This window comes from Mustelus asterias, chromosome 3 (assembly GCF_964213995.1).
Source record: "Mustelus asterias chromosome 3, sMusAst1.hap1.1, whole genome shotgun sequence".
NCBI classification, from domain to species: domain Eukaryota; kingdom Metazoa; phylum Chordata; class Chondrichthyes; order Carcharhiniformes; family Triakidae; genus Mustelus; species Mustelus asterias.
This window is the reverse complement of record NC_135803.1, coordinates 94,140,952-94,167,111: the sequence shown is the minus strand read 5'-3', so window position 1 is coordinate 94,167,111 and position 26,160 is coordinate 94,140,952. Positions and strand designations below refer to the sequence as shown.

General features: G+C 46.5%; 1 protein-coding gene and 1 non-coding gene across 5 annotated transcripts in view; both read right to left on the bottom strand.

Annotated features, from left to right (window-relative positions):
- Positions 1 to 26,160, bottom strand: part of dock3 (dedicator of cytokinesis 3) — a 1,050,162-nt gene that overhangs the window by 418,903 nt on the left and 605,099 nt on the right. The gene's annotated exons all lie outside the window — the stretch shown is intronic.
- On the bottom strand, positions 16,141 to 16,340 carry LOC144491907 (U2 spliceosomal RNA). The gene has a single exon (XR_013497507.1). It is a non-coding gene; the product is annotated as a U2 spliceosomal RNA (small nuclear RNA).

Here is a 26,160-nt window from a genome sequence, read left to right as displayed (position 1 = left end):
CTCAGGAGACTTATTACATCATGAGAGCTAACCTCCATGAGATGTGGATGTCACATTGGATTCTGGGTTGGGGCCGTCATATATAAGCAGGATATGAGGCTTAGTTTCCACTGGAGGATCTGCATTTCTCAGAACATGTGTTCATGGATCAGGAGTTTCCAGTCTTTCCTGCCATCCTGGTTAACGTGTTGGTGGAGGAAGCCAAACTCCATAGTCTTGCTGTGCTGCTGGCAGGTCCTCTTTCAAATTCTTATCGTCCAACCAGATAGTGCTCTCTTCCCTATGGACCTGCCCCAGGTTTACTCCTCTTTGGATGGCCACACTGTGCAGAGCGCAGCAGACCATATGATGTGGGAAACCCTTGCAGGGCCATGCTGGATGGCACCCTCAACTGGTCAAGGCCCAAAAACTCACCTTCAGGAAAAAGATGGTCTGCTGAGATGGCAGGGGTTGGTATTGCTCATGTGCCTCAGTCTTGGGATTTTGCATTGGGGTCAGCATCCAACTTTTCACCACTAGCCCCTGTCAGCCAGAAACCCTCCAAGGAGGGTGGTGGGATGAAGAGCTCCGGCACTCCAGTGGATGTCTCAAAATGAAAGAATCAGGACAACTGCCAGGAAACCTAGTGTACACATGAAAAAGTGTTTTCAATGTTACCCCACAACCTGCACCTCTGCATCCTCATGCACCAAGATGCTGTCCATGCAGCTGCGCACTTAGATCTCCATCACTGTTCAAGTTCAGTTTTAAGTAGGTAGGTGGTTCCCATCTCTTGAGATGTAGAAATAACTTGCCATATAGTGAGATCGCAATTGAGCATTCTAATTATTGCTCCCCTCGCCACACTACCAGCATTTTAATATTACAGCTTGACTTCCTTGGTGGGTCCATCCTTGCAAGGTCATCCTGGAGGTCACTCTCAACCAGTCAAGGCCCCAAACTCATCTTTAGGAGAAAGATGGTCTGCTCAATTATGGCCCTTGTGCTGAGATGGCAGGGGCTGGTATTGCTCATGTGCCTCAGTTCTGGGATTTTGCAATCAGGTCAGCAGCCATCTTTTCACCAGTACCCCTTGTCAGCCAGAAACTGACTGGGGTCCATGGGCTCTACTTTGCTTCTTCCACCTTTTAATCAAAAAATTAAGGTCGCGATTCTCCCATCCCGCTGAGCTAATTTTTTGGTGCAGCAGGCCGGGAGATTGTTGCATCAGCCGACTAGCGTCTCCCAGTGCTGGATTTCCGGTGGCGTCTGCTCCACGCCGGAAATCGGTGGGGAGGTGCAAAGACCATTGACATGGTCATTTTAATCTCATTCGAATGTGGTTAGCGGGCCCGGGACGGAAGTCTCTGGGCCTGCTAGCACCCCCCCACCCCCCCGCTAGAGTGATTCACTCCTGCGGGGATTACAGTAGCTCCCCACTTTCGGGCAGCGGGGTGGTGGTGTCCTGGGCATTGGCACCCTGGCAGTGCCAGCCTGTGCCCACTGGCACTGCCCAAGGGGCAAAGTGCCAATGCCCAGGAACACATTGGCACTGCCTATCAGGGATGGGGCAGTGCCAAGGGGGTGGGTGAGGCACATGGGGGGCCTAGGGGGCGATCAGGGGGGTGTGGGGTCCAGCTGCCACTCTGCCCAGGGATTAGTGAGGTCAGCAATTGGGTCGGGACTGGGGGGGTGGGTGGAGGTCAGGGCATATGGAGAGGGGGGGGAGGGAGGTGTCGGTTGGCCAGCAATCCAGCCATGGGTGGGGTGGGGAACCAGTTGCGGGGGCCACAGGGCTGGCCAGTGGTGAAGCTGGTCAGCAATTGGGAGGCCATCAGTGCAGGGCCACTGCTCATGCACCGATCTCGGCACTGACAGATCGGCACATGCTCAGTGTGCTGATTTCAGCCTCTTCAGTGGGAATAGGCCCCACCCCCTGAAATTTAATGATATTCAGAGTGTGGGAGATTATTCTCTGAACTCCCACTGAAATAAAACAACGTGAATTAGTCTAGTTTTCATGCAAATTTGACACTTAGAATTTTTTTGGGAGAAGACTGGCCTAAATGTCTGATACTTCATTCAGTGGCTTCCCACCTCAATTGCTTGGAGAAATCTCTGAAAAATTGTGGGTTTAGTGTGCTGTTGGAAACATTGTAGATATAAGGAAATAGACCATTTAGTTGGATTAATAATGAATGTATTAATGTCTTGTCGTCTTTCAGTAGGCTTCGCTCCTTCCTGAGACGCTCCTTCAGGAAAAATCACATGGAATTGGCAAAATATCAAGCAACCAGCTGGAATCTTCCAATACAAATTTGCTGGCTCATGCAGCTTGTAATCCATTGATGCCTGCATGGCAAAATTCAGCCCAATGAGTCTGCTGCTCTCACCCAGAATGTCTAGAATGGAAGAAGGAACAGGCCGCTAAATATATTGCACTATCAAATCAACGTTGATAGTATCTGAGCACGTGTGAAGTAGGCCAATCCTTTCCTACTAAGCGAGGAGACAAGTTGAGTGAGACAGATTAACTAAAAAAAGCATCAGACAAATAAAACGACTTTCCAACAGATTATTTTTGCATGAAAATAAAATAACTTCAGATAGCTTCTATTTTGGGGGAATAGGGTTGGTTGCTGTCAGTTATTATCCATATCTCACCAACCCCCTTGACAGCTCCAATGACAGATTACATCTCTCAGCCCACTCAATGCATTGATGCGCTATGTAATGGCTTCATAATAAGCATCTTCCACAAAGGTTTTCAGGAACAGGAAACCTTGTAATGCATGTGTAAAATCATCATGCCAAATTTGATTTGAAGAGCTCATGCCTTGGGAATTCATGAATTCTTCAGAACTTGTCATTATGTAACGAAGAAATAAAATGTAATTGGCATAGTGTTTCAGCCTGCACTAAGCCACATCTAAGCTCAAAAAATAGTTCCTTTGATGGTGTAATCATGCCATGATATTATTCCATACCACATAGCAAATAATACCATCTCTATTCTGCTAAAGGAATACACACAATAATCTAAGAGCAACTAATGTATTCCATCCAGTATTTTTCTCTATTTATAAAATTGTTTTTTGCTTATTATCTCTTATTTCCTCCTGAACTCTTGTGGACTCTTGTTTGCGACAATCGCATTGTAGCTTCTCAATATATAATTTAAGTGACTATCTTTCATGCCTAAGCCAATCCAGAGGGTGATGATAGCTTGTTTTAACTCTAAAAGGCATGTAGCTGAGCTTCACCCAGTTTTGGGGTTTGTAAGAAAGGTACTGCAATAATCATGGGTGATTTTACTCTTCATAGATTGGACAAATCAGATTGGCAAAGGGAGCCTGAAAGATGAATTCATAGAATGTACTCGATTTGATTTATTATTGTCACATGTATTAACATACAGTGAAAAGTATTGTTTCTTGAGCGCTATACAGACAAAACATACTGTTCATAGAGAAGGAAACAAGAGAGTGCAAAATGTAGTGTTACAGTTATAGCTAGGGTGTAGAGAAAGATCAACTTAACGCAAGGTAAGTCCATTCAAAAGTCTGACAGCAGCAGGGAAGAAGCTATTCTTGAGTTGGCTGGTACATGACCTCAGACTTTTGTATCTTTTTCCCGAAGGAAGAAGGTGGAAGAGAGAATGTCCAGGGTGCATGGGGTCCTTAATTATGCTGGCTGCTTTGCCGACACAGCAAGAAGTGTAGACAGAGGCAATGGATAGGAGGCTGGTTTGCGTGATGGATTGGGCTACATTCACAACCTTTTGCAGTGCCTTGCGATCTTAGGCAGAGCAGGAGCCATACCAAGCTGTGATACAACCAGAAAGAATGCTTTCTATGGTGCATCTGTAAAAGTTGGTGAGAGTCTTGGCTGACATGCCAAATTTCCTTAGTCTTCTGAGAAAATAGAGGCACTGGTGGACTTTCTTAACTGTAGTGTCGGCATGGGGGGACCAGGACAGGTCATTGGTGATCTGGACACCTAAAAACATGAAGCTCTTGACCCTTTCTACTTCGTTCCCATTGATGTAGAGAGGGGCATGTTCTCCTTTACGTTTCCTGAAGTCAATGACAATCTCCTTCATTTTATTGACATTGAGGGAGAGATTATTGTTGCCACACCAGTTCGTGGGAATAATAGTATTGAAAGCTGAGCTGTAGTCAATAAATAGGATTCTGACATTGGTGCCCTTGTTATCTAGGTGTTCCAGGGTTGTGTGTAGGGCCAGGGAAATGGCGTCTGCTGTGGACCTGTTGCGGCAGTAGGCAAACTGTAGTGGATCCAGGTAGTCCGGGAGGCTGGAACTGATTCGTGCCATGACTAACCATGACTAACTCAGGACAATTTCTTACAACAGTACACTCTAGTGCCAACCAGGGACCATACTTTTTAAGACCTGTTAATGTGCAATGATGTGGAGATGCCGGCGTTGGACTGGGGTAAACACAGTAAGAAGTTTAACAACACCAGGTTAAAGTCCAACAGGTTTATTTGGTAGCAAAAGCCACACAAGCTTTCGGAGCTCTTAGCCCCTTCTTCAGGTGAGTGGGAATTCTGTTCACAAACAGAGCTTATAAAGACACAGACTCAATTTACATGAATAATGGTTGGAATGCAAATACTTACAACTAATCAAGTCTTTAAGAGACGAAACAATGTGAGTGGAGAGAGCATCAAGACAGGCTAAAAAGATGTGTATTGTCTCCAGACAAGACAGTCAGTGAAACTCTGCAGGTCCAGGCAACTGTGGGAGTTACAAATAGTGTGACATGAACCCAATATCCCAGTTGAGGCCGTCCACGAGGACGGCCTCAACCGGGATATTGGGTTCATGTCACACTATTTGTAACCCCCACAGTTGCGTGGACCTGCAGAGTTTCACTGGCTGTCTTGTCTGGAGACAATACACATCTTTTTAGCCTGTCTTGATGCTCTCTCCACTCACATTGTTTCGTCTCTTAAAGACTTGATTAGTTGTAAGTATTTGCATTCCAACCATTATTCATGTAAATTGAGTCTGTGTCTTTATAAGCTCTGTTTGTGAACAGAATTCCCACTCACCTGAAGAAGGGGCTAAGAGCTCCGAAAGCTTGTGTGGCTTTTGCTACCAAATAAACCTGTTGGACGTTAACCTGGTGTTGTTAAACTTCTTACAATGTGCAATGAGACAGGATTGATTCATAACCTCATAATAAAAGAGACTCATAACATGATAGAATTTCACATTCAGTTTGAAGATGAGATGTGTAGGTCTAAGACGAGTGTATTGAACTTAAATTAAGGAAATTACAAGGGTATGAATATAGAATTGGTTAAAGTCGAAAATAGGTCAAAAGTAGTACAATAGAGAAGCAGTGGCAGACACTTACGGAGATATTTTATAACTCGCAGCAAAGATTTAGTCCATTGAAACGGAAAGGCTCTATGAGAAGGATGTGCCATCCATGGCTAACTAATGAAGTTAAAGATAATATCAAATTGAAAAAAAGTGTACAATACTGCAAAGGCTATTGGCAAGTCAGAACTTAGGACAGATTTTCAAAAATAGCAAAGAATGACTAAAAATAAGGGGGGGGGCAGAATTGGGGGGGCATTTATGGGGTGGGGAAGTCCATGGGGTTTTGGGACAAGCAGAAGAGTCTGGGGAGGTATCTCAAGGGAGGTGGTATTGGTATGTGGGGGGAGCCCCATGGGGAGGGTCATGGTGTGGGGATGGTAATCATGTTGAGTGGGGGGATGCTGTAGTCAGAGATCCCATGGGGGTTGGTGCGGATCAGCACTGTATTATCCAAAAGCTAAAAGTGGTTTTAATTCTAATTTTGTTTGGGTAACTATTTCTATAAGACAGCTGGAACTTTCCAAAGTTTGCTATTTATATCACATTTTCGGATCGTTCCCAGCACACGGCAATCGTCTAACAGAAGTTTGAACTTCTCAGGCTATTGCTGTTTAATCTTTACCTGGGAACCTTTGGGGAGATGCAGGTGGTTCCCCTGTGCATCTTTAGTATACTTCCCAGATACACTGCCCTGGAACTCTGAAATTATGGTCCAAAGAGTCTACAACGGGAGTCAGATAGGTTAAATAAGTGGTCAAAGAATTGACAGATGTACGAAAATGTGAACTTGCCCATCTTGGTACAAAGGAATAAAAGCAGTATATTATTTAAATGAAGAGAGATTGCAGAACTCTACAGTACAGATATATCCTAGTGTATGAATCACAAAAAATTAGTATGCAGATACATCAAGTGATAAGTGCAAGGGAAAGAGAATAAAAAAGTAGGGATGTTTTGCTAAAGCTGTACAGGGCCTTAGTGAGATGCATCTGGAGCACTAGGTACAGTTTTGGTCTCCTTATTTGAGAAAGGGTGGAATTGTATTGGAAGCAGTTCAGAGAAAGTTCACTTGGCTACTCCTCGGGAAAATGGGAATAAGGGAACGTTGAGCAGGTTGGGCATATACGCATTGGAATTTAGAGAAGATCTTATTGAAATGTACGAGATCTTGAGGCAACTTAAGTTTTGTTCTAAAGTTTATTTATTAGTGTCACAAGTTGGCTTACATTAATACTGCAATGAAGTTACTGTGAAAATCCCCTAGTTGCCTCACTCCGGCACCTATTCTTATACACAGAGAGAATTTAGCATGGCCAACACACCTAACCAGCATGTCTTTCAGACTGTGGGAGGAAACTGCAGCACCCGGAGGAAACCCATGCAGACACGGGGAGAATGTGCAGACTCAGATTGTCCTGAGTTAGTCATGGTTAGTCATGGCATCAATCAGTTCCAGCCTCCCGGACTACCTGGATCCACTACAGTTTGCCTACTGCCGCAACAGGTCCACAGCAGATGCCATTTCCCTGGCCCTGCACACAACCCTGGAACACGTAGATAACAAGGACACCTATGTCAGAATCCTATTTATTGAGAGTGACCCAAGCTGGGAATTGAACTTGGGTCCCTGACACTGTGAGGAGCAATGCTAACCACTGTGCCACCATGCCCCCTTGACACCTTGATGGGGTGATTGTTCAAAGGATCCTTTCCCTTGTTCAGAGTGTCTAAAATTAGAAGGGGTGGGGGGGTCACATTTTAAAAATTAGGAATCTTTTATTTAAGACTGAGATGGAGTACTGCTGCTTCACAGCACCAGGGACTCGGGTTCAATTCTGGCCTCAGATGACTGTGTGGAGCTTGCACAGTCTCCCCATGTCTGTGTGGGTTTCCTCCAGGTGCTCCAGTTTCTTCCCATACTCCAAAGATCTGTGGATTAGGTTGATTGGCTATGCTAGATTGACCCTTAGTGTCAGGAGGATTCGCAGGATAAATACATGGCCTGGGTGGGACTGTAGTGGGTGCAGGCTCGATGGCCGAATGGCCTCCTTCTGCATTGTAGGGATTCTATTGTTTCTATTCTATTCTAAGAACATTTTTTTCTCTTAGAGTTTTGTTGGCCTGTGGAATTCTCTTCCACAGAAGCAGTGGAGACTGGGTCTTTTGATATATTCAAAGCTGAATTAGATAGATTTTTGATCGACAAGGCAGTCAAAGTTTATGAGGGGCAGAGAGGATATGGGAGTTTAGGCCTCAATCAGATCAGCCATGATTTTGTTGAGTGACAGAGCAGGCTTGAGGGCTGAATGGCCTACTCTACTCCTAATCTTTGCATTCCTGTATTCACTCATACATTTTGCAGTTGTTAATATGGTGAATCAAATAGGGAGGTTTCTTAAAGTAAAGTAAAGTTTATTTATCAGTCACAGGTGGGCTTACATCAACATTGCAATGAAGTTACTGTGAAAACCCCCTAGTCGCCACACTCTGGCACCTGTTTGGGTACACTGAGGAAGAATTTAGCATGGCCAATGCATTTAGCCAGCGCATCTTTGGAGTGTGGGAGAAAACCGGAACACCCGGAGGAAAGCCATGCAGGCACAGGGAGAACATGCAAACTCCGCACAGTGACCCAAGCCGGGAATCAAAAGACACCATACAAATTGAATATCCTTTTGGTATTGTGGACACAGTGAACAATTGTTTAACTGCATCAATTACTAATTCCAAAACTTGACAGCAAATCCATCTAAGATCTTGTCAACAGGATAAGTCAGAAAAAGAGTGTAACAATCAACACTGGCGGCAATGTTTTACAATGGGACGGATAAAACAGATTGCAAAACTGTAAAATCTACAAGTAAAGCTCCTTGTACAAAAATGCACTGAGTAAAATCTTCCCATAATTTGTCAGATTGTCAGTTTCAGTGAAAAAATTGGACTATAGCTTTCCAGTTGCACAGCTGAGTTTTCTCTCCAGATTCTCTGGCACTCTATGCACAATATGGGGGTGTCATTTGAGCTATCACTCAAGGGCCTAATAGATCGTGGCACCATCTTTAATGGGTGCCTCAATCAGCATTTCAAAGAAATTCCCATCTCCCACAGACATGGCAAACCGACCCATAAGCATCAGAGAAACCTCCCCCTCATAAGGGGAACCCTCAAAATGAGCCCCCCCCCCACTCCCCCCAGGGTCTGCCCCATCATAGCCCCTGGCACTTCAAAGTTTTGAAGAAACTGCTGTAAACCTTGTCAACGTGACCTGGGGGGAGCATATGACAGCGAAGCTCTTTAAATTCATTTAAATTTATTTATTCCGTCACAGATGAGAGGCGGGGAAAATCGAAGAATTAAATCTCACAGCTGAAATTCTCTTTCCCACGGTCTTGAGGGATTTTGCGCCAGCGTCACCATTTTCGTCCATGGTAAACACCAGCTGAAAGTCCCTCCCATTCGATGCCTCTCTACACCTCATTTAACATTAAACAAAGAGATGCTCAAACTAGTGGAGCTGTCAACCATTAGGTGGGACTAGCTTTTTACCATTTAGCTCAGTGCACTATTTACCTGAGGAGGGCATAAACCCCGATTGATCCCTGCTCATGACTGCTACACCATGGTGTGATGGGATGTGAATTTGTGCCTGTGGTTCCACACACAAGGGGCTCCTGATTTCAACTGTAAACTGTGGCTAGTTGCCGAGGGAGGTTAGGTACTTCATAATAAGAAGAAAAAATGCACAGGTAATAGTTCCACCAGTAGGATCCTTTTCTTTTGAATATAGAAATTGGGACAATATTGGCTCCTAATAGGAATGAATCCCTTAGCAGTTTTATTGGCATGTCAGGCAGCAGTAACTAATAATTTAGTCAGCACCCTTATTGCTGTATCAATATCATAACCAGGCTCTGGGTGTCTTCATAGAAGAGAGCTGGAAACCATCCTGTTAAATAAAAGTCAACATTTACACGATGCACAGAGACAGCCTTTAGCAGGACTCCATTAGAACCTTCTTCTCTCAGGTAATCTGACATCACTGAAGAAGCACTCTAGCTACTAGCATAATACTCACTTGCTAATATAGAACATGAGCATTTGAAGAAGTATGACATGGTCTACAATGAATATACATTCCTCTAAGTCACAAAAACACAACAGGAAAGGTGAATGAATTATGGCTATCAAAAAAGTTGAAGACTGCATTAGAATAATGGAAGTAGCTTGCAAGGTTGGCAGAAAAAAATGGTAAACCCGAGGATTGGGAGCAATTTAAAATCCAGCAAAAGAAGACCAAGAAACTGATAAAGAAAGGGAAAAGAGAATATGAATGTGAGTTGACGAGAAACATAAAGGTGGACTGTAAAAACTTCTTAGATATGTGCAAGATCAAATTTGGGTCGATTACAGGTGGAGACAGGAGAACTTATAATGGAGATTAGGGAAATGTCAGAGAAACTAAATTACTTTATAACTGTCTTCACAAAGGAAGATACAGAAAATCTCTCAGAAATAAGGAAACCAGAGAACTTGTGAAAATGAGGAACTGAAAGAAATTAATAATAGAAAGTCATTTGGTAGTACAGAATTTGAGTATTGTTTAAAAGACCTTTTGTCAAAGCTTTTCATCTTGCACTGAACAGGACAATCACAAGAATACCAACATAAGGGTAAACAACAACTTTATACTGTATGAAAAGAGAGTGCTGATTGGTTGGAAAGTTTAGTCTGATTGGTAGAGGCATTGCCATGGAGAATGCACCAGTTGATGGTGACTGACTGACATTGTTTGAAAATTTATGCCAGGCATTGTGACCCTGATTGGTCAAGACATTAGTCTGAGAAATGAACAAACAAATAGCTATCATTTATTTTGCTTAACTAATAAAGAGCTAATAATCCAAAATGGATTGAAGGTTGATTAAATCCCCCTGGACCAGATGAGCTCCAGCCGAGAGTGTTGAAGGAGATGATTTTCGAGATAGCAGATCGCTTTCAAAATTTGATAGATTCTGGAAAGGAGCAAATGCAAACCTACTATTTAAGTAGGGAAGTCAAGAGAATACAAAGAACCACAGACCTCTTAGCTTGACCTCAGTAGCAGGGAAAATGTTAGAATCTATTATAAAGGACAGAAACAGAAAATAAAACAAAAAAACCTTGAGATTGAAGATATGTAAAGAAGCTAATCTTCCAAATATACACAAACAAAAGAGATTGTAACATCAAAACTAGATTTATACAAAGTTTGAGAGAAAGGCACTGAAACAAGTGAAACAAGATTTCAAAGACCAGAACATATGGAAGCTAGATAGAAAAGTCAAAATTACACTTAAAAGAGGGTGCAGTGATTAGTACGACAGGTAGCAGATGGAAAGCAAAATCAGAATTATGCTCAGATATGGGATAGAGTGATACAGCTGGAAATGAGTTTTCAAATTGTATTTTAACAGGGGGATGCACAGAGATTGAGATTCATTCGTCAGTGAATATTTAATCACACAGACCTGAAAGACATCTGATGCTAACTGAAGTAGACTAAGTATTGTTCCACAGATTGCTACTCATACAGACTGATGCGCGATATAACTCACGAGGCTAGAGATGCTCGAGGAAATAAAGGCTTTTATTGACTACTACAATAGAGCTACCATATATAATACACGATCCCAGACTGAAGGGTCCCAGACAGAGCAGTGACCTTTATACCTCTCCCAGGAGGCGGAGCCCGACTGAGATGTACCATAATAACTATATTACAGGTAGAACAGCCCAACCCTAACCCCAACAGTAACATGTAGAACAGCCCAACCCTAACCCCAACAGTAACATATATACAGACTCATAGTACTGGCCAGACCCTGGCTCAGTACTACCTGGTGGGAACCAACGATGGTTCACCACATTCACCCCTCCTTTGAAGACAAAGGCCGGCGGGGTACAAAAAAAACACAGAACAAATGGTCATCAGTCTATAAGGTCAGACGGTCAGGGGGACCGCACCGTCGTTGTGACCTCCTCAACACCGGCGATGACACCGGAGTAGGCACTCGCGGTGGCGTTCTCCCCAAGGCGGTGTCCAACGGCTCCTCCAATGTCTCACGGGCTGGTTGACCCCGAGGTGGTGACAATCCGCTGAACTCGGACACGCCTTGAAGTGGCGACCATCTTCTGGACTCAGGCAAGCTGTACATGGGAGTAAAAGGGTTAAGTGATGGTCCCGATGCTGCCCGCGCCGTGTCAGGAGGGGAAACAATAGTTGGGGGGTCTCTAACAGGAGGTATGGGAGCGACAGGGGTTTCCAAGCCCCCTGCTGGCGCCAGGTCTCGAATCGAGACCGTGTCCTCTCGCCCGTCAGGGTATGCCACATAGGCATACTGAGGGTTGGCGTGGAGGAGATGGACCTGTTCAACCAAAGGGTCGGACTTGCGGGTCCTAACATGTCGCCGCAGGAGGACAGGTCCTGAGTACGTCAACCAAGACGGTAATGAGGTCCCAGAGGAAGACTTCCGAGGGAATGAAAACAGTCTCTCATGGGGAGTAGCGTTGGTTGCCGTACACAGGAGTGAGCGTATGGAGTGGAGCGCATCAGGGAGCACCTCTTGCCAACGGGAGACTGGAAGGCCTTTTGACTTCAACGTCAGTAAGACAGCCTTCCAGACTGTAGCATTCTCACGTTCCACCTGTCCGTTACCCCTAGGGTTGTAGCTCGTGGTTCTACTAGAGGCAATCCCGTATGAGAGCAGGTATTGCCTCAAGTAATCGCTCATGAACGACGAGCCCCTATCGCTGTGGATGTAACAGGGGTACCCGAACAGGGTGAAAAGATCACGAAATGCCTTGATAACCGTGGCAGCGGTCGTATCAGAACAGGGAATGACAAAAGGGAATCGTGAGTACTCATCAATGATGTTGAGGAGGTACACATTCCGATCTGTCGAGGGAAGGGGGGCCCTTAAAATCCACACTCAGTCTTTCGAAGGGACGAGTGGCCTTAACGGGTTGTGCCCTGTCAGGTCGGTAAAAGTGCGGTTTGCATTCTGCGCATACCCGGCAGTTTCTAGTTATGGACCTGACATCCTCCACCGAGTAGGGTGGATTCCGGGCTTTTACGAAGTGGTAGAGCCGAGTGACCCCTGGATGGCAGAGGTCATTGTGGAGAGCCTGCAAACAATTCTCCTGCATACTGGCGCATGTTCCACGCGACAGGGCATCCGAGGGCTCGTTGAGTTTCCCTGGATGATACATGATGTCGTAATTATAGGTGGAGAGTTCGATTCTCCACCTCAAGATCTTATCGTTCTTGATCTTGCCCCGTAACGTGTTATTGAACATGAACGCCACGGACCGCTGGTCCGTGAGCAGGGTGAATCGTTTTCCCGCCAAGTAATGGCGCCAATGCCGGACGGCCTCCACAATGGCCTGGGCCTCCTTTTCCACCGCTGAATGTCGAATTTCGGGGCCTTGGCGGGTGCGAGAGAAAAAGGCGACGGGCCTGCGCGCCTGGTTAAGCGTGGAGGCCAGGGCGAAATCAGATGCATCGCTCTCCACCTGGAAGGGGATGGACTCATCGATAGCGTGCATCGTGGCTTTTGCGATGTCGGCTTTTAGTTTTTCAAAGGCCAAACGAGCCTCTGGTGCTAGGGGAAAAGAGGTAGACTTGATGAGCGGACGGGCTTTGTCCGCGTAATTGGGAACCCACTGTGCGTAGTAAGAGAAGAAGCCTAAACATCTTCTCAGTGCTTTTACGCTAGTGGGCAGGGGAAGTTCGAGGAGGGGACGCATACGGTCTGGATCAGGACCAATGACCCCGTTTTCCACCACGTATCCGAGGATAGCTAGGCGGCGCGTGCGAAATACACACTTCTCCCTGTTGTAGGTCAGATTCAGGCGAGATGCAGTGCGTAGGAATCTAAGAAAGTTGGTATCGTGGTCCTGCTGGTCATGGCCGCAGATGGTGACGTTATCCAGGTACGGGAAGGTAGCCCGCAGTCCGTTATGGTCCACCATTCGGTCCATAGCACGCTGGAAGACCGAGACCCCATTGGTGACACCAAAAGGAACCCTTAGAAAATGGTACAAGCGACCATCCGCCTCAAAAGCCGTGTATTGTCGGTCCTCTGGGCGAATGGGGAGCTGGTGGTAGGCAGACTTTAGGTCGATGGTGGAGAACACCCGGTACTGCGCAATCTGGTTGACCATGTCAGAAATGCGCGGGAGGGGATACGCATCCAGCTGCGTGTATCTGTTAATGGTCTGACTATAGTCAATGACCATCTGGGGTTGTTCCCACTCTTGACCACCACGACCTGCGCTCTCCAAGGACTAGCGCTCGGTTGTATGATCCCTTCCTTGAGGAGCCGCTGAACCTCAGATCGAATGAAGATCCGATCCTCAGCGCTGTAATGCCTACTCTTAGTCACGATGGGCTTGCAGCCTGGCACGAGATTCTGGAATAAGGAGGGTGTGGTAATCTTAAGCGTCGAGAGGCTACAGGTGGAGCGCGTTGGGCAATTTGGAGGCTGCTGTTCTCCCACTGAAAGCGGAGGGAGTGGCCCACCGTACTGTGGGGTTACACTCTTCAAGTGGACCATGAAATTTAGTCCGAGGAGTATTGGCGCGCAAAGGTGCGGTAACACCAGGAGCTTGAAGCTCTCGTAAACCGTGCCCTGCACCGTTAGATTTACCACGCAACTCCCTAGCACGGTGACAGACCGGGACCTTGACACCATTGAAATTGTCTGCTTGACAGACTGGATCTGGAGGCCACACCGCTTCACGGCGTCTGAGTGAATAAAGCTCTCCGTGCTCCCGCTGTCAAACAGTCAATAAATCGTGCGTTTGTTTACCTGTATGTCCATCATGGACTTGTCGAGTCTGTGAGGCTTTGCCTGGTCCAGGATGATCGACGCCATCGTTGGTTCGTGAGCGCCACTGCAGGCAGCTGAGATTGATGATGGCGACCCCTGCTGGTCATTCGCGGTCGGTGCCGACCAAAATGGCTGCTCCCATAGGTCGCACATGGGCAATGGCGCCAAAATCAGCGACCCCTGGTGGTCGCGCGTCTCTTGCGACTCCGTCGTCAGGAATGGCGACGTCCTGGCCTTTCACGTGGAAGAAACCCTTGACGATGCCGACGATCAGGAACCCGGCTCCGGGGAGTCAGACGCCGCGCTGCTGTTCCTGGATGTAAGTTTGGATCGACATACCTTCGAATAATGCCCCTTCTTGCCGCAGGCGGAGCACAACACCGCTTTAGCGGGACATCACTGCCGAGTGTGCTTCACTCCCCCACAGAAGTAACACCGCGGGCCGCCTGGAGCTGCTGCCGTCGTCAGGCCCGAGGGTGGGCACGCCATCACGCAGCTTTTCGGACCCGCTGGACGAAGTGGGGTCTGTGACTGCTCCTGCCACGCTGTCTCCACGTGGTCTTCGGGATACATCGCCAGGCTTTTGGAGGCCGTTTCTAGCGTATCCGCTAGCTCTATAGACTTAGTGAGATCGAGATTACCTTGCTCCAACAGTCGAAGTCGGATATAAGACGATCCGATTCCCGCCACAAACGCATCTCGAGCGAGGTCGTTCATGTTCTGGTCTGCCGACACTGCTTTGCAGTTACAGCCCCTGGCTAGCTGTAGGAGCTCGCACGCGTACTGTTCCGTTGTTTCGTCGGGCTGCCGTCGTCGAGTGGCTAAGAGATATCGAGCATGCATCTCGTTTGGCGGTTTAATGTAGCGCTTCTTAAGAAGCTCGAGGGCCCCTTTGTAGTCGGTGGCCGCACGGATCGCTAAATATACAGTGTCGCTTACCCTCGCGTGGAGGACCCGGAGTCTGTCGTCGTCCGTGGTGACCGCTGCGGAGGCTTTGAGGTAATCCTGAAAACATTTCAACCAGTAGTCGAAGGTGTTGGAGGCGCCCGCCACACGTGGGTCCAGCGTAAGACGTTCGGGTTTAAGCATTTGCTCCATGCTCTCTGTATCGTTTTCTTTTTTTTTCAACGACGAGAGTTCAATTAGTAGTCAATAAAATTGATGCGCGATATAACTCACGAGGCTAGAGATGCTCGAGGAAATAAAGGCTTTTATTGACTACTACAATAGAGCTACCATATATAATACACGATCCCAGACTGAAGGGTCCCAGACAGAGCAGTGACCTTTATACCTCTCCCAGGAGGCGGAGCCCGACTGGGATGTACCATAATAACTATATTACAGGTAGAACAGCCCAACCCTAACCCCAACAGTAACATGTAGAACAGCCCAACCCTAACCCCAACAGTAACATATATACAGACTCATAGTACTGGCCAGACCCTGGCTCAGTACTACCTGGTGGGAACCAACGATGGTTCACCACACAGACCTGGCCAAAGCTGTTCATAGCTGAAGAAGGGGATTTCCTAATCAGCCAATAAGATTCATAGGCAGAATGCAGTCTTTAAGAGAACAGGGGATCAGTAAGGAGTTAAATGATTGTTAGGCAAGTTAATATGAACAGTTTACACATACGTGAATGCAATTAGAGAATCAAAACAAGTAGTTATGATTTTGAAACATATATGCTAATATTTTAAATGTTCTTAAATTTAGTGTTCACTTTAGCCAAGCAACGTTACCGAAAGGCATGGTGGTAAATGTCATTAGTTTAAACCCAGAGGTCTGGGAACCGGCTAGTCAGCGGTAGTTAATTTTTTTTTATACTTTTCCAATTCAATCAAATCAAGTCCAATTCAGAGTCTCAACAAGTTGAGACATTTCTGATCCAAGTTGACAAGACAGGGCCCACACTCCTGTCTTGGGCCTGATCTACATGAGCCAAGCTGATTGGAGTAGGTGCAGACTCACCTCCTCCAAGGCTTGATCTCATTTGCATCTTAGCCAAAAGGCCGAGATGCCGCTTTTAAAAATTGCTTCAAATGAAGCTTAAATGTAACCTAATGGCCTCAACCAAGTGCAGCCTGTCCATACTACACTTGATCTTAGCCAAAAGGCCGAGAAGCGATATCAGGAGGATTCCTATGAGGGAACATATTTTGCAACATTAATGAGTAGGTACATTCAGTGCCCAGACACAAGGATAGATATGCCCCTGGTCGCAGGAACACGTCTATTCAACTTGGCAGTAAGCCGGTGGGAACGTTCACTTAGACCTTACGGCAGCGTCTGCCATAACGAGGAAATAGTTAGAGCCAAGAAGGGAGGTGTGTCTGGACTTGTTGGACGAATAAAATATCACCATGCTATTAAGTATCATATGGTTGGCTGAGGTACTTGACAGAGATTTGTATTGATGCATGATTACAAAATGAAATTGATTTTAAGCTAGTGAAAGGCAGAATTATTGATTAAAAAAATTATAATTGATCTCTATTTGACTATGTACGCAAGATCTTTCAAAGTGGTCTATTCCCAGAGCTAATTAACCCTTTGAGGGTCTCTGGTTGGCTCTATGTTTTGTTTTGTTTGTTTTACGTAAAATAAATTTGTTAGGTTTTTGCACAGAGATATTTGCCTCACAAGTTTTGAATTGTCTAAGTTAAGGCACAATTGGCCACCTTCAAATTTACATAGAACATTACAGCACAGTACAGGCCCTTGGGCCTTCGAATTTCCCCACAATAATAGCTAATACTACCCTTTAATTAAAAAAATCTAGTCAGCAGCAGTTCCCAATGAATATTGAGCTTCCACAATAAACAACATTCTGGGTCGTAAAGGAATGTTAGAGATAATGCCTAGAAAATGCCTACATGCATAAAGGTAGCTAAATTCTATGTGGGGAAAATGTTCCTCCATGACCCGGGATATACCTCTTGGAATTGACAAGAAATTAAGTTCAAATACTTTTAATCTTCAGTTTGGTTTAAATGAAAGAAGTACATCAAATTCAGAACGCTAAAGATAATATCATGAAGGCAGACAGGATAAATTTGGAAATAATTTTATTTAAACTAACTTAAGAGAGTAAGGCAATCTGAGAATGCATGTACCACTTCATCACAGTCGACTTAATGGGCAGGATTTTCACCTGTAGGCATGTAAATTCACATTGCCAATGGAAGTTCCAGTTTGTCAGCAGCATCCCATCCTGAGCCATTTGCCTGGTGGGAGGGATTGGCAAAAGGGGAATTAACATAAATAAAAGGATACTCAAGGGTCACTTAAGGTCTCTCCCTCACCAAAGTGTCGGGGACTAGATCATCTGCCTGGTGGTGGCCTCCCAGTGACAGACAAGGGAGCCATTATTTGAAGCTCTCCCTGCCTGCCTAACCATAGCTGTGGTCATAGACTGTAGTGGGGTTGGTGGGATTTCCTCTCCATAATTGTGGCCTGGCTGCTGTAGCCAATTTTCATTTGGAAGTTTTAAAAGTTGCAGAGAAGGCACGTGAAGATGGAGGAAGAGAGAGTTGATTAGGATAATGCTGTTAATTCTGGTGTATATGCACTTCCAGAAAGGGATTAGATAAAGTGCCGCACAACCAACTTCTGAGTAAAGTTAGAGATGGTAGAATAAAAGGAATAAAAGCAACATGCTTAATCACCAATATTCATTACATTCCCACCATCACCCACAGCTACCTCAACTATAGCTCTTCACACCCTGCTCCCTGTAAGGACTCCATCCCATTCTTCCAGTTTCTCTGCCTCCGCCCCAATTGTTCTGATGATGTCGCCTTTGAAAATGGTGTTTCTGACATGTCTGCTTTTTTCCTTAACTGAGGTTCCCCTCCCACTGTGGTTAACAGGGCGCTAAACCGGGTTCGACCCATTCCCGCACATCCGCCCTCACCTTTTCTCCTCCCTCCCAGAACCATGAAAATGTTCTCACATTTCACTCCACCTGCCTCTATATTCAAAGAATCATCTTCTGCCATTTCCACCAGTTCCAGCATGATGGAAACACATCTTCCCTCATCCCCTGTCAGTATTCCGTAGGGACTGCTGCCTCCATGACACCCTGGTCCACCCCTCCATCACGCCCATCTCCTCATTCCTTCCCACGGCACCTTCCCTTGCAATTGCAGAAGGTGCAACACCTGCCCTTTACCTCCTCACTGTTCAAGGCCCCAAATACTTGAAAGGATTAAAAATCAGATACATGCTACAAGAATTTTCGTGAAGCAGCTGTGACTGTACATAAAGTAGAATAATGGACAAAGATGGTAACTTTGGTAACCACAAGGAAGTCTCAAGTCATTGCTCCAGGTAACAGTTGGAGATCATCAAGGACTTTGAATAAGTGCTTCATTAACAATTGGATAGTATAGTATATAGACTTGCCTTATTAGTACTCGGATAGTGTAATTAGGTAAGTGTATGATGCTGTAATTGGTTAGTTGAAATCATGTATGTCGAGTGCCATAAATGGGAATATTGATTGTAATCGGACATAGATCATAGTAATGTAAATGTTAGTTTTTGATTAGTGTATTTAAATCACTTGTAACTGAGCCTGAAGGTATATTGCCAATACAGTCCTTTGTTTGGGGAACCCAAATACATTGGAAATACATTGGGTGCAATTCTCCCGGGCCACTGTGCTGCTCGAGTGGCTCAGCAGGCCAGGAGACACCAGAAGGGTCTCTGTCGTGGAACTTGAGACTGGCGTCCTGCCAATCACCAGTCTCCTAGGCAATGTTTTTGAACGTAATCAGCCCCGTGCCGGAAATCAGCGTGAGGCTGATTACCATATTAAAATTCCAATTTCAATATGATTAGCGAACCCGGGATGGTAATCTCCGGGCTTGCTAATGTCTCGCCCCCACTAGAAGAGATTCCCACCAACGGGGTGGGTAGCTGGTTCCCTTGCTTTAGCTCGAATAAAGATCTTGAACTAGTAGGGTAGAGAAAGGGAACTAATAAATAGCTGGGATTTTCCCAAAATAAAACTAAGTTCCCAACAGATGGGAAAATGGGAGATTTTCCTGCTCGTTTTTTGGGCATCCTTAATTTCATGAATCTGTGTGCTCCACAGAGTGCCTTAGGGAGATTCTGGCGGGGCCTCATCCCACTCGAGAGGTTGGCAGCATAGTGCTCAGTGGGCCTCTGCGCATGCGTCGATCTGTCAGTGGAGAGATCAGTGCACGCTCACTGGTTCCCCCCAATCGTCAGCCTCCTGATCGCCAGCCTCCTTCTCGCAATCGCTGACTGCCCAAAGACCCACTCCCCACCACCTCCACGATCCCATTGCAGAGTGCACAGCGGGTCACCCCCCAACCACAAACGATCGGCCCAGTAGGCCCCGTCCCCCTGGCAATGCCCAGTGCCTGGTGAGCGGTGCCTGGTGGGCACTGCCGGTAGGTACTGCCCGAGGGGCACCCCACTGCCCCCCGACCTCCTGGAGGGAGGGGGCCTCAATGGCCTCTGCCCCACCAGCAGGGTGATCATGCCTGGTCCCTGTTGATGGGGACTAGTTGTAATCCCCGTTGGTGGGAACCTTTTCTAGCGGGGGTGAGACACTAGGAAGCCCAGAGACTAGCAAGCCCAGGAGAATCGCACCCTTTGTATTTCCAAAAGCCATCTGATAAAGTGCCGCAAAAAAGGTTAACAGGCAAAATAAGGGCTCATGGAGTTGGAGGTAATATATTGGCATAGGTAGAAGATTGGTTAACGAATAGAAAGCAATACAGAAAAGTGGGGCTTTTTCAAGTTGGCAGGCAGTGAATAGAGAGTGCCTCTCAGTTCTGGGGCCTCAGCCATTTAAAATCTATATTAATGACTTAAATTAAGAGTCAGAGATTAATTATCGAAGTTTAGTATTTTTATCCAGGGGATAAGTCAGGGGAGTGGGAATAGGTGGAGGCTCTTTAAGAGCCAGTGCACACTCAATGGGCCTAAAATGTCTGTGTGGAGTCTGCACATTCTCCTTGTATCTGTGTGGGTTTCCTCCGGGTGCTCTGGTTTTCTCCTACAATCCAAAGATGTGTGGGTTAGGTTGATTGGCGATGCTAAATTGCTCCTTCATGACAGGGGGATGAGAAGGGTAAATATGTGGCCTTATGGGGCTAGGACCTGGTTGGATTGTTGTTGGTGCAGGCTCGATGGGCCAAATGGCCTCCTTCTGCACTGTAGATTCTATGATAATGGCCATCTTCTGCACCATAAAGATTCTGTGATTCAGATGCTGTTTGCCAATGGTACCAAAATAATTGAAAAGGTTAGCTGTGGGGAGAACACAGAGGTTGCAAAGAGATATAAACAAGTTAGGTGAGTGGACAACAAGATGGCAGAAAGAGTATAAATGTGAAGTTATTCACTTCAGTCATAAATATAAAAAATAATATTTTTTAAAAGGTGAAAAACATGTAAGTGTTGGTGCTTAAAGAGATTTGGATGTGTTTATACAAGGAATGCAGAAAATTAGCATGCAGGTGCAGCAAGCAATTAGGAAGGCAAGTAGCATGTTGGCCTTTATTACAAGGGGTTTGGGTAAAAGAATAAAGATATTTTGCTCCGGTTGTACAAGGTTTTGGTGATATTGCATCTGGAGTACTGTTTGTAGCTTTGGTCTCCACATTAAAAAAAAGGATACACTTGCATTGGAGGCAGTATAGCAAAGGTTCACTAAATTGGCCTCTGGGATGAGTGGGCTATCCTATAATGAGAGACTGAGGGCAGAATTTTCCTAAAAATGGCATAGTGTCAGGTTCCGACTGAAAATCGGCGTGTTTCTTCCCTGAAACACAGCCAGGTTTTCACTCCAGATCTTCTGACACTTTGTCAAATAAAAGCAGGTAGGCACGTTTTGGGCTATCATCCTTGAGGGGTGAGATCTAAATATGCTGGCAAGGCCAGCTCCACAGAGATCGGGGCACCCTTTTAAAGGATGTTTTAAAGTTAAAGGTCTAGCTTAGCCCTCCCCCACAGACATCGGGAACCCTGGCAGACATGGGGAACACTGCCAATCCTTGACCACAGAGGGTAACCTTCCCCCCCATCACTCAATGTTTAGGTTACCTATCCCCACAACGCAGACATTAGAGTGGCCTGACCACCCACCCCCCCCACCCATCTTAGGGGCATTAGTGCCCTCACCCCACTGTAATGCAGGCACAGCCCTCCCCGACCATCGCCATTCCTCCCTGTCCACCCTACCCCCGCACATAAAACGAACGGACCCAATTCCATAGGATTCCACAGTGGCCTGGCCCTTGGCAGTACGACCGGGCAGTATCAATCTGTGCGAAGGGACAGCACCAGGGCACTGCCTAGCTGTGTCTCTCACCACCTGGGGGCTCTATTCCCTCCGAGCTCCTGGCATGGTCATCATGATTGGTTTCTGTTGTTGGAAACCAGTGGTCATTCCCACCGGCGTGATGTCATGTTAAGCCATTTAAGAATATTATAATGTACTGAAATTGTAATCAGGTTCATGCCCTTGCTGGGATATGGGAAGCAGGTTGGAAAATAGAGTTGAAGTCCAAGATCACATTGAATGGTGGAGCAGGCTCGAGGGGCTGTTCTATTGAAGTTAGCTTCACTCCATTAATTATTCTTACTCTGGATTGTTCCTATTCATTTTCCATAGCCAAATTAAACCTAATGATAGAATGATCACTGTAATTATGATGGTTCACTGCTCCTCAGAAAGCTCACCCAGCTCTTTCAACCCACGTGGAAGCAAGGGGTCCTTCCGCATGACTTTAAATACATCTTCATTGTTCATATCTACAAGTGCAAAGGCAACCTCCAGTCCTGTGGCTATCACAGAGGAATATCTCTCCTATCTATTGCTGGAAAGGTCCTTGCTAGAATCTTTCTAATTGGCTCATATTACATCTTGAGCAGTGTCTACTCCCAGAGAGCCAGTGTGGTTTCAGAAAAGATAGGGGAACCATTGAAGTGGTGTTTGCTGTTTGGCCAAGAACAAAATGCTGACCTATAGACCAGCTTTGTCGACCTAACCAAAGTCATCGACACTGTCATGTGTGAAGATTACAAACAAGTTTGGGTGCCCAGACAAATTCATTCAGATGGTTCAACAGTTCCACAATGGCATGCAGGCCCATGTCCCTGGTGACAATGAAACTTTGGCCCCCTTTCCTGTCACCATTGGAGTAAAATAGGGTTCCATATTGGGTGTTGGCCCTGTTCAGTATCATATTCTTACCCATGCTCACTGACACCTTCCAGGATGAGGACCCAAGCATAGACATCAACTACCAAACTGACAGCAAGTTCTTCAACCTGGGATGTCTCCAGGCTAAGACCAAGGTCCTCGTTGGTAGACTGCGTGACTCTCTATTTGCTGATGCATATACACTAAATGCTGGCAATGAGGTAAACATGAAGACATTAAGGAACTGTTCTCCGCATGTTGTGATAACTTCAGTCTCATTATCAGTACAAAGATGACAGATGTCATAGAATCATATTATCATGGAATCCCTAGAGTGCAGAAGGAGGCCATTCGGCCCATTGAGTCTGCACTGACTCTCCGACACAACATTGAACCCAGGCCCACCTCATCCTATCCCCGTAACCACACACATTTACCTCACTAATCTCCCAAAACCACACATCCTGGGACACCAAGGAGCAATTTAGCATGACCAATCCACCTAACTTGCACATATTTGGACTGTGGGAAGAAATTGGAGCACCTGGAGGAAACCCATGCAGACACGGACAACGTGCAAATTCCACACAGTCACCCAAGGCTGGAATTGAACCTGGGTCCTTGGCACTGTGAAGCAGCTGTCCTAACCACTTGTGCCACCATGCTGCCCATGTTCCAACCTGCTCCAGGAAAGCTCAAGCAAGTGCTGACAGTGAGAGTAAATGTTCATAAGCTGACCACTGTGGACAAGTTCACCTACCTAGGCAGCACTCTTTCATGTTGTGTTCATGTTGATGACGAGACTGATGCCAAAATTGCCAAGGCCAGTCTGACCTTTGGAAGACTTTGCTATTCGGTATGGGAACATAGAGGGGGGAGCTTATAAACCAAGCTCAAGGTCTACCAAGCTGTCATCCTCTCCACTCTTGTCTATGTGGACTGTTTACCAGCGATACACAAAGAAAATCAATCACTTGCAACTTTGCTGCCTCCGCAAGTCCCTCAACATCAAGTGGCAAGACAATGTCCCAGAGACAGAGGTCCTCGGGAGAGCCGACATGATCAGCATCTTCACAATGTTATGACAAAAACTGCTCCGATGAGTTGGACACGTCACTAGAATGCCTGACAACCAATCCCTAAGTGAATCTTCTATGGTGAACTGCAGAACAGAGCACTCTCCCATGGCAGCCAGAAGAAACGCTTCAATAATATCCTGAAAGCCTCCCTCAAGGACTTTAAAATTGACACTGCATTATGGGAAATGCTTGTCCAATATCGCTCAGCCTGGAGGAGTGCAACTATCAAAGATGCATCAGCATACGCTGAGCAATGAATAGCATCAGTCCAAAACAAGCGCAAGGCATGTAAAAACAGTGCTCCCAAGCACGGTAGCACAGTGGTTAGCACTGCTGCTTCACAGCTCCAGGGTCCTGGGTTCGATTCCCGGCTCGGGTCACTGTCTGTGTGGAGTTTGCACATTCTCCTCGTGCCTGCGTGGGTTTCCTCCGGGTGCTCCGGTTTCCTCCCACAGTCCAAAGATGTGCGGGTTAGGTTGATTGGCCAGGTTAAAAAAAATTGCCCCTTAGAGTCCTGGGATGTGTAGGTTAGAGGGATTAGCGGGTAAAATATGTGGGGGTAGGGCCTGGGTGGGATTGTGGTCGGTGCAGACTCGATGGGCCGAATGGCCTCCTTCTGCACTGTAGGGTTTCTATGATTTCTATGATTCTATGATACCAGCCTCACTGCATTAGAAACTTTTGCGTAAAGATAGGACTTATTAGCCACCACCCAGCCCAATGTCTGGATGACAAATTAAAATGGTCTTCTGTAATACTGAAGGACGACTGATGAGAGGCAACTTAAACCTAATGATACAATGATCACTGTCCTCTAATGATTCCCCTATTGACACTTGATTCACTTTTCCCATCTCATTCCTCAGAACCAGGTTCAGCAATGCCTCCTTTCTCATTGGACTGAAACAATACGGCTGCAGAAAATTCTCCTGAACACTCTCTTGCCCCTCTCTGTCTTTACAATACTACAATCCAGATAATTAAAGTGCCCCATTATAACTACATTCCTTACACTTCTCTGTAATTTCCTCTCAAATTTATTGCTCTACATCTTTCCCACTAGTTGTTGGCCAATAGGCTACACTGATCAGGGTAACTGCACCATTTTTGCTCCAAGAAACAAAGAAGCATAGAAAATAGGAGTGGGATTAGATCATTTGGCCCATTGAGCCTGCTCTGCCATCCAATATGATAATGGCTGATCCTCTATCTCAACGCCATACTCCTGCCACTCTCTCCCCATATGAGTGACACCTTTAGGGTCTAGAAATCTGTTTCTTGGCCTTCAGTGTCTTGGCCTCCATGGCCTTCTGTGATAGAGAATGCCACAGGTTCACCACCCTCTGAGTGAAGAAATGAATAGTCTATCCCATATCCTGAGACTGCAACCTCTTGTTCTAGACGCTCACACCCCAACCAAGGGAAACATCACCCCAGCATTCAGTCTATACAGTCCTGTCAGACATTTATATGCTTTAATGAGATCCCCTTTCATTCTTCTATACTTCAGTGAATACAGGCCTAGTTTACCCAATCTCTCCTCATAAGACAATCCTGCCATTTCAGCAATTGGTCTGGTGAACCAGCTTTTATGGCAAGTACATATTTTCTTACATAAGGAGACCAAGGGAACGATCTTCCTGTTGCACCCCAGTGGCCGATGGGCAGGACGAGCCGGTAAGATCACGCCAGAGCTGAGAAATCAGGTTCATGCCCAATTTCTTGCCTCTCGCCATCTTACCGGCACCAGATATCTGGCAAGGTCGCCTCATGCCCATTTTTGGCATGAGGCTGAATAAATTATGTAACTTTATTTATAACAACATGTACATGGATTTAATGAGCCCAGGACGTTATCGTCCGGGCTCTCTTGCCTCTGTGGCCGAGAGGGGCTCTCTCCAACGAGAATCACAACTGGTGCCCAGCAATGTGACCAGTCGTGATGGCCTCGCTGGTAGAATTGGAGGCCTTTCAGGCTCCCTGGGGAGGTCTGGGGGCAAGGGTGCATATCCCTTGGACAGTGCCAGCCTGGCACCCTAGCACTGCACACTGGGCACCTTGGCACTGCCCACTGGGCAACAGGTAGTGCCAAGGGGCGGGGTCTAAGGGGGCAAGGCCTACTAGGGGTGGGGCCTACTGGGGGAGCAACTGGTGGTGAGGAGGTGAGATGCTGCATACTCTGCAGTTGCGATCGGTATGGGAAGGGAGGGAGGGGAGACCTGCTGCCATTGCATTGGGATCGATGGAGGGAGCGAGGGGGATGATTAGGACTTACCATAAAGCGGGGGGGGGGGGGGGGGGGGGGGGCTCGGGCAGCCGATCACAGATCGGGGAGGGGTCGGACGGCCGATCGCAGGGGGGTCGGACAGGCAATCTCGGGGGGCATCAGGCTGGTAATCATGGGGGGGATCGGTCCCGGCAGGTGGGAGTGTCGTGATAGGCGGAGGGCCCGTGTGGTAGCTGAAGGGGCTTCTATATTCAAGCCATGGAGTCTGGCTGAGCGCAGCAGAGGATGATTGACAGGTCTCTGCTGCTAGAGACCTGCACATGCGCAATCGGGCCCTCTGCTGCTCTTAGTCAGCATTCAGGTGACTTAGACTCCACTTCCCACCCCATACAGATGAGAAACCATTTCTACTGATTTTGTATGTACTGAGTGCAAAAGATAGGAGCTTTGAACTCACC